The 9,293-nt window shown below is 45.2% G+C and overlaps 1 protein-coding gene and 1 long non-coding RNA gene across 2 annotated transcripts in view; both read left to right on the top strand.

Moving 5' to 3' along the window:
* Nucleotides 1-9,293, top strand: part of Dnah11 (dynein axonemal heavy chain 11) — a 326,041-nt gene that overhangs the window by 89,830 nt on the left and 226,918 nt on the right. The gene's annotated exons all lie outside the window — the stretch shown is intronic.
* Nucleotides 7,480-9,152, top strand: LOC127195091 (uncharacterized). Its single transcript, XR_007831363.1, has 3 exons — nucleotides 7,480-7,519; nucleotides 8,489-8,713; nucleotides 9,127-9,152. It is a non-coding gene; the product is annotated as an uncharacterized LOC127195091 (long non-coding RNA).

The following is a 9,293-nucleotide window of genomic DNA, read 5'->3' as shown; positions in this document are numbered from 1 at the left end:
TTTAGAACCCAGTAGACGCAACCTCAGATCTCTGGAAAACAGGGTCCCAGTCTTGATCTAGTTTCCTCACGGAAGCAACAGACTAAGCAAGTGAAATACCAGTTAGCTATTAAATAGTACATAACTGCCGTACCCGGCAGTCACCATAAGCCCCAGATGCAGAGCCATGTGAAGATCCTCAGATACGAGAGAAAAAGATGAGCATACTGGGGAAAAAAGTGAGCAGCGCTCGGCTTTGAGTCTGTCAAAAATGATCCGTTGAATTTGGACAAGTACCAGTTAACTTAAGGAAACAGAGGTTACAGTTGCCTGAGACACAAGGAAACAGGGGTTACAGTTGCCTGAGACACAAGTCAGAAGCTAGGACCAGGAACTAGTTACACTTGGGAAAAAGGCGTAAAGTGCACACTACATTGGAAGAAATGACGCCAAATGCAACACATATATGTAAGAAATAGGAATAAAGGGAAAGACACAGGGGAAGAAATCCTAATGTGCCTAACTCCCGCACCCTAGGGAACGGACTAAACAGAAGGACACATGGGCGGAGGCATCTCTAGAACTGGCTGGACGTGACTCTGGGGCCTTGAGAAGCTAAGTCCACTCTATTTGAGAAAAGGGAAAGTCTGTCTCGATTCATCACAGAGAGCCGCAGCATACCAAAGGCGACCAGATAAAACCAGACAGGACTACAGGTGCTAGAAGTGACAGGCAGGCAAGAACGGTCCCTAAGCAACAATGCAAACATCTCCCAGATCCCGAGTAAGACTGTACTGCTCCAGTAGGAGTGAAATCCAGGCACACTAGATTTTATAACAGTGGAATGAACTCACTGCCCACAGACGACGACAAAGTAGCTCCTGCTGCCTTTGCCTGCAGGAAAGGGGACAGCAAAGTCAGGTGTCATTGCCATGGCAGACTTTGGAAGGAGCAATCAGAGTGACAACTGGAACACCAGCGATCTGGGAAGGGTAGTACAGAAAACAAAAAACGAAAACTGTGGGCATAGACCAAACGGACACAGAATTTGAAAGCCTCAGCACAAAACACGTGCTTTTCCATAAAAACAAGATTTATCAAAGTTTCCCATTCCTAGAAATAGCAATTCCATATAGTGGTTTTTCCCTCATCTCTGTGACAAAACACCTGGCAAAACTATGTTAAGGAAGGCTTCGTTTTGACTCACAGCCTGAGGGTCCATTGGGACGTTGGGGGAGAAGGGGAGTGGGAGGGAGGGGGGAGTGGAGGGAAAGGGGGTGGGGGTGGGATGGGAAGTCACAGTGACAGGAGTATGGCGGCAGCTGGTCGCATGGCATCTGCAGTCAGCAAACACAGAAGCGCCCTTACTGCTGACCCAGCTCAGCTCTCCTGTTTTTCCAGCTACATGTCAGGATAGTAGAGGAACCTTGGCAAAGGTGACCATTGGGTGAAATTCAAAAACATAGGGATGTGTGTGTGTGTGTGTGTGTGTGTGTGTGTGGTGTGTGTGTATGTGTGTATCTGTGTGTGTCTCTGTGTGTATCTATGTGTTTGGTGTGTGTGGTGTGTCTGTGTGTACATGTGTATGTGTGTGTGTGTGTATCTGTGTGTGTGTGTGTGTGTGTTGTGTGTGTACTCTGGATGCTTGGGCATGTGACATCTTGAGTATGTCTTCTATCTGCAGGATCATTTGAAGTTGGAGGAGTTTGTTTCCTTCCTGTCTTCCTGTCTTCCTGTCTTCCTGTCTTCCTGTCTTCCTGTCTTCCTGTCTTACTCTGGCGTCCAAGCTGGCCTTGAACTCTCAGTGATCCATCGTCTCAGCCTCCTACATGCTGGGATCATATATGTGAGGCACAACTTAAAGCTAATGTGGTTTTGGTTTTTGTTTTCTTTTCCTTTTCTCCTCCTCCTCCTTCTTTGTTACTGTTTTCTTAAACTAAGTAATCATTAAAAAGCTAATTTCTGACATGGAACTTCTCTTGTACTTAAGCAAAGTTCTAACTATACAGTGAAACCAAGAAGTCAGAAGCACTCTACAGTTTACCAATAGTTACACTGCAGAGTTTTTTCTTAAAGTTTCTTTTGGGAATCCACAGTTTGACTGCTGCAGTAGCAGAACCAGGGATGGTGTGGCTTCAGTGGCAGATGTGTTTTCTCCTCAGGCAAATCAGGAGCTCCAGGCTCTGGAGGAAGAGATGGGGCAGATGCAAGACTGTGCACGGCTCTTTGAGGTGGCTCTTCCAGACTACAAAGAGATAAAGCAGTGCGCAGAGAAATCCGACTGCTCAAGGGACTCTGGGATGTCATCGTTTACGTTAGAGTAAGATGAGTAACACGCAACTTCAGTAAGATGAGTAAACACGCAACTTCAGTAAGATGAGTAACACGCAACTTCAGTAAGATGAGTAAACACGCAACTTCAGTAAGATGAGTAAACACGCAACTTCAGTAAGATGAGTAAACACGCAACTTCAGTAAGATGAGTAAACACGCAACTTCAGTAAGATGAGTAAACACGCAACTTCAGTAAGATGAGTAACACGCAACTTCAGTAAGATGAGTAACACGCAACTTCAGTAAGATGAGTAAACATGCAACTTCAGTAAGATGAGTAACACGCAACTTCAGTAAGATGAGTAAACACGCAACTTCAGTAAGATGAGTAAACACGCAACTTCAATGTCTGTCAGCCTGTCTGGGTTTCATAATAGCTTAACACATGCACACATTAGATTTCACTCCCAACCCCTGTTCCCAGGCCCATCACTCTCTGTTAACGAAGCAGAGTGCTTAACTGTCGGTTGCTTTAGGGCAAAACCTTGTGTAGTGAGCTGACTGCCTCAGATCCTTTGGGGGTATTACATAGAATATGAATAAAAATTAACATGTAAATATCTGTTAAATATACAATTGCTGTGCATACAAACTCACATTGACACCCTGTTTCTATTTTCTATATGCATATATAAAGTGACACTTACTGACTATTACTAAAAGGCTACATATATAAAAGCTCTAGGAAAATATACATCTTGCATAAGTTCCTTAAGTCAGTTGTAAGCCATGTAGAAATACATTAACAAGATGCACAATATAAAAACATAAAATATGATCAAACTGGTTAATGGGATTTTTGTTGTAATGAAGACTTCTGGTGATAGCCTATTTTATATTGTATGTAGAATTTAGAAGCCTATTACTTAATAATATGCTTATCAGTTTATTCAAACTATGCAAGATGAAATGGTGGTGACTATGTGGAATTTATTATTGCCACTAGAAATTAATATATCATGGCATTTTAGCCTTAAGCTTGACATGTTTCGACAGTTCTTTTGTTTTAGTGATGAAGGAGTTTTGACAAGTGCAGTTAATGTTTAAAAAAATACTGGTAGAGAGAGGCCTTGCATCTCACCGGTTTGTATATTTTGCTGTGGAGACTCACTTTCACCAAATGTTGACACTTTTATCTCCTTGTGTGTTTTCAGAGAAGCATTGATAATTGGACTAAAACCCAGTGGAGACAGATTAACGTGGAACAGATGGGTGCAGAGCTCAGAAGGTTTGCCAAGGCGAGTGTCATAACTGCTGGGCAGAGCCATTTGTCTTTCTCCACTCCTCCCTCTTCTCCTGCCTAGTATCTGGTGTATTGGGCTGTGTTTCCTTACTTACTCCAAACGGAATGAGGCAGGACAGCATTTTCCCCCCACTCTCAGCCACTTGGACACATCATCAAGCGCGCCCTTCTGTGATTGAATTGATAAAGCACATTTGTGTATACTTTTAAGGGCTGATGGGTGTATGAGGGACAGGACTGACCACCGGCTTGTTTTCACCATCTGGAGTGGAGAGGGAGGCTGTGGCCATCAGGTCCGAGAGCTGTGGTTTAAGAATTGAGCCTCTGGTTTCTTTCCTTAGCAACCATTGGGTATTTTGTATCTGTCAAGGCACTTGTGGGGTCAGCTCTTTGGGTCACAGATCTGGATTTACATGGGTTATTATTTTTGTTATTGTTACTGGTTTGTCACTGGTGGCTATCCCAACACACCCAGAGGGTGCAGTGCTCGTAGCACTTTGCTTACTTGAACTTAATGCCCTGCCAAGTCCTCACAGCTGCATGTGGCATGAGGAGAAGCAGAAAAGTCTTTGGAGAAGATCAAAGGCTACCAGGGAAAGGCAGTTAAAAATGTCAGGCCCTGCCAGGCAGGTGTGGGATGGTAGACTCGCCTACTTCAGAGGCTCCTAAGGGAAGCCTGGGCAAAATGAAGGAAGAGAGGAGTAGAAGGAGGTGAAGGAGAGAAGGAGGGAGGGAGGGAGGGAGGGAGGAAGGGAGGGAGGAAGAGGTAGGCTCCTTGCTTTCTTCCTACTTCACAATACCCTTGTCCCAGGTTCTGTGCTCAGCTTGTATCTCTGCCCATGTGTCCCAGTCTCAAACCCCCTAATGCTAATGGGGCTACTGTGCTGTAGCTAATTCTGTGTTCACCCCCCCCCTTTTTTTCCTCTGCCATTGCTGATTGCACATGGCAGTGATGATCCTACTTCAACCGCAGGCCTTTATACTTAACTCAATCGGTACCGTGTTTTACCCGGTTTTATTGTGGGGCTTTATCCTTGATCCTTGGGCAAGGGTGAAGGCTGAGTGGAGGCTTTGTTTAAGCCATCTTCAGAACATGCATTAGTTAACGTCCATGAAAAAGACACAAACAGGCAGCATTTCCAGGACCCATTCGGATGAACTAGATATTTCAGGGCAGTGTCACCAATCTGATTTCACTTGTGTTTCTGGAAGAATGAAGGTCCATGCATGCATGCGCCTTTCTCAACTCAGTCTTCTATGGACTATCCAGTTAGCTCTTGTATTTAAGAAACTCCAGGACCTGGGTGGCTTGCTGGTAGTGGATTCCTGATTCAGAGAGAGTGAGTGCCTTTGCACTTCTCTAGGTCAGTCTGTAGTCTACAACAGTGGTTCCCAACCTTCCTGACACCATGGCCCTTTAAAACAGTTCCTCATGTTGTGGTGACCCCCCCCAACCATAATATTATTTCACTGCCACTTCATAACTGTAATTTTGCTAGTATTATGAGCCGTAATGTAAATATCTATGAAAGGGTCATTCAGCCACAAAGGTGTTGCCACCCTCAGGCTGAGAAGCACTTGTCTAGAGGATACAGTACTTTCTCTTTCTTGTATTAATTTTTTTTAAGACAGGAACTCTGTGTAGCCCAGGCTAGCTTCTTATGTAGCCTCACTACTTTCTTAATCCATGGATGGAGCTAGGTCTATGTATTCTCCCAAAGGAAATAAGTCACACGTGTAATACATTGTTATCTATAGGGATCTGGCCCTTTTCCTTACATGTCTTTAGGATATTTGGTCACTGGACAAGGCCGTCCGTGCCTGGGATGCTTATTCAGGCCTGGAAGGCACTGTGAAGGACATGACAACCTCGCTGAGAGCCATCGCAGAGTTGCAGAGCCCTGCTCTCAGGGACAGGCATTGGCAGCAGCTGACGAAGGCCACTGGGGTGCGTACTGGGGTCACCTTACTGCGTGGTACCTACTCCAAAGTGTCACTCCAAGCTTGCCTCATCTGACATCCAGTGGAACATGTGGGAAAGCCTCTCATCCTCACGCAAGATGGACGGCTACTTAAAGACTAGTGGCTATGCACGCACTGAGCCCACTTGCTCACGCCTTTTATATCCTACTGGCTGTGTGAACCTCAGCGAGTCCTTCACTTCTCTAGTTTGGGTTTATTTTACTTTTTATCATGAGAAGGACTTCTGCTGGGGTTTTTTAATTGCCTTATATAGGGTGAGTGGCAAGAAATATGACAACATTTTACAGAAAGCCAACAGTGGCTAATAATTTATGTGCGATGGAAAGGGCCAGAAGGTTTAGACCTAGGCAGTGAGCCTTTGTCACATTCTGTGTGGATGATGAGTGGTCCTGAGGGCTCTTTTCAGGGTGGTGAACGCTGGAGAAGATGACAACCCTCCTGAGAGCAGATGGTTTCCTTTGCACCGGACTGCGAAGTGCGGTGGCTTTTCTGTAGCCATCTAGCCAGACCCCTTATCATCTGTAAAGGATATGAGTTGACTTTGGGATGTAGGAAGAAACAAGTGCTTATTAGCCAAATCCTCAGTGAAGAGATGCGGGAAGCAGAGGACAGTAGAGAGATGAGTGTAAACTCTTTCATATGATAAACCCGAATAACGGGCATGAGGAGGGATAATTTTTTTGCCAAGCCACTAAGATTAAATTAGTGGTGAAAGTAGGTCATATCACGAGTGACTGGAAATTATGTTCTGTGAGCAGGGTATTTGGGAAGAAAAGACAAATGGGCTGCTGCTGGTTCCTGGGGTTTCAACCAAATTATAATAAATGAAATAGTGGGAATCTTTAAACAAAAAATAGGTTTGCAGGCCAAAGGTGGCATGAAAAAGTTGACGATGGAAGGATGTGAAACAGAAGAAAGCACTGAGCTTGGACCATGAGCTAAAGGATTGGGTCTCTTACCACACCCCTCTGGAACCTCTTCTTCCTAATCAGGTAGATTTTCAATAAGCGACACCACCACACTGGCAGATTTGCTGGCATTACAGCTGCACCGAGTAGAGGCTGATGTGAGAGCCATTGTGGACAAGGCAGGAAAGAGATGGCACAGAAAAGGTACCGACCGCCAGCGTTTGTCTCGTCTAGGACACTGGGCTTGTGCTTGAATAGAAGCTGTTTTGGAGGAAGAGTTTGGCTGGCCTGGAGTGTGGAGGCTTACCTTGAAGTTTCTCTCCGCTGCCTGCTTAAGTAGGCAGGACACAGAGTCACTCAAGGCACAGGGCATGCGACAGCAGGGGTCTGGCCTGTTGGAGGGAGCAGGGATCACTCCATGTCTCTTCCTTTTCAGCAAGCACCGCTCTAAGTGCCATGCTTATATTAACTCAGTTGGCTTTTATAATATTGCTATATTTCTGGTGTACAGGGTGGAAACTGAGGTGTAGAAAGATAATTAGCTTGCCCAGGTTTGCTTAGGGGGCTGAGGGCCATCTTTAGGCGCCAACCAGGCACCCAGCTCCTGCTGGCTGATGCATGAACACTAGATGCCCTCGGTGCAGCCTCTGAAGCCCTTCTCACACCTCTGCCTCCTCAGGGAGGGGTAACACTCGGATCGTGTGGCACTGGTCTGAGGCCTAGCCCTCTGCAGTGATGGCGGTTGCTCCTCCAGCCTCGTCTCCATGAATCCTCTAGAGAAAAGAGAGGCGGTCACATTTAATACATTCGTTCTTAAATTATGTGAACATCAATTTAACTATATTTTTTTATTTATTATAAATATTAACATTAATATTAAACGTTTTTGGATTCTAGGCCATGGCTGAGATATTGGCCCTAAGTTTGATGTTAATATGTTTTAATTACTAGGTTATTGCTGAAGTCAGGCACACCTGGGAGACCCTGCAGTTTCTTATGAGGCTCACTATCGAACAGGCACCCCACTGCTGAGTCTGATGAACAGCTTTTTGAGACTCTAGAGCACAGCCAGGTAAAATGGATGCTTATTATAGATTGTAATTTAATTAGCAGTCTTAGACTTTTTTTTTTTTTTTCAAAATTCACACACAAAGTCCAATTCATTTGTTTACTGAGCAGCTACTCAGGGCAGGCTCCAGGTGCAGGGCCATTTGGCATGCAGAGGTGTAGATACCTGCTCTCGGGGGACTTGTAGTTCAGAAGGAGCTGGCACAAAGGAGTCCCCTAGGATGTTAAGGAGAGACAGACAGACTCCTAGGAGACGAAGGAGAGACAGACAGACTCCTAGGAGACGAAGAAGAGACAGACAGACTCCCAGGAGATTAAGAAGAGACAGACTGACTCCTAGAAGGCTAAGGAGAGAAAAAGAACCTTTCAAATTGGGAGTGTGAGAGTGTCAGGGAGCTCCCTGGTAGGTGATGATACTTAGAGTAAGCCTCAAAGGATAGACTGGCATTTAACAACAACAACACAGCAACAACAACAACAACAAAATACCACCAGAAAAGGATAGCTGTGCAACGGGACAGTATTAGTGGTGCTTGGACACCAGGAAGCAACCAGCTCTCAGGGGCTAATTGCTTTGGGTTCTTTGAAATATACTTTTCTTTTTCTCATGGAAGTTATGAAAAGTGAGCCTGGAGACACAGGTGTGAGCATCGCACATCCGGCTTGGATTGTGAAGTTCCTCATGCTTTAAAAACAAGTACTTTACAGACTGAGACATCGCCCCAGCCCCAGTGTTGGTTTCTGCCGCACACACATGCACGGCTTCCTGTAGAGGATGTGTTAGGTACATCTCCTTTCTTTGGTTGGATACATCCATGTGCTATGAATTCTTTGGCTCATTTTGCAAAAGCTTGATGTACGCCCGCCTGGGATCCATGCAAGGTACAGGAACAAAGGAACAAGCAGAGTGACCCTCCTCGTGGCACTCAGGCCCCACCAGGCATCCACTGACTAGTGCCTGGCTGCCTTTTAGGTTCAGTTGCAGACTCTTCTTCAAAGTAAGCATGTGGAGTACTTCATGGACCAAGTCCTGAGCTGGCAAAACAAGCTAAACACAGCCGACGTGGTCATCTTCACTTGGATGGATGTCCAGCGGACCTGGGCTCACCTTGAGAGCATCTTCCTTTCTTCAGAAGATATTCGAATGCAGCTCGTGGAGGATGCCAGAAGATTCGACGGGGTAGATGCCGAATTTAAGGTTGGTCAGGGTCAGGCCTGTCCTGTTCTAGTGAAAGTTCTCACAGCATTCAAATCAATGTAAAACACAACAGTACAAAATCCATACTGTGTTAAAATGTAAAATGCAGCTTGCGCATTTCAGTACATAGGAATCAGAATACTGAAATCGTGGGTTTTTACGTATCTTGTCATCTACATATCAACTATTCAGTGCTGTCATTGTGGCATGAGAGATGCTATGAAAACAAACAGGTGCGACTGTTCAGTGGAATTATATTAACAAACACTGATCTGTACACAGAAACAAACATGGTACCTAGCGGTCCTACGGTGTCCTGAACACCATTCATTCGCCTGAGGCTGTGCTCTCAAACTTTAATCTGTGGAAGGAAGTGGATGCGTTCCTAACGTCTGTGTAATACTTCTCTGCAGGAGTTAATGTTCAAGACAGCCGAGAAAAAAAACCGTCTTAGAAGCAACGTGCAGACCCCACCTCTATGAGGAGCTTAAGGATTTTCAGCACAGGTAAGAGCAGAGCAAAGGGCATCACTTGCTTCTTTCATATTTGAGGATGTTTACCCTCGTGTGATTGAAGTCAC

This window comes from Acomys russatus, chromosome 1 (assembly GCF_903995435.1).
Source record: "Acomys russatus chromosome 1, mAcoRus1.1, whole genome shotgun sequence".
Lineage (NCBI taxonomy): Eukaryota > Metazoa > Chordata > Mammalia > Rodentia > Muridae > Acomys > Acomys russatus.
This window is presented reverse-complemented; position numbering and strand designations above follow the sequence as displayed.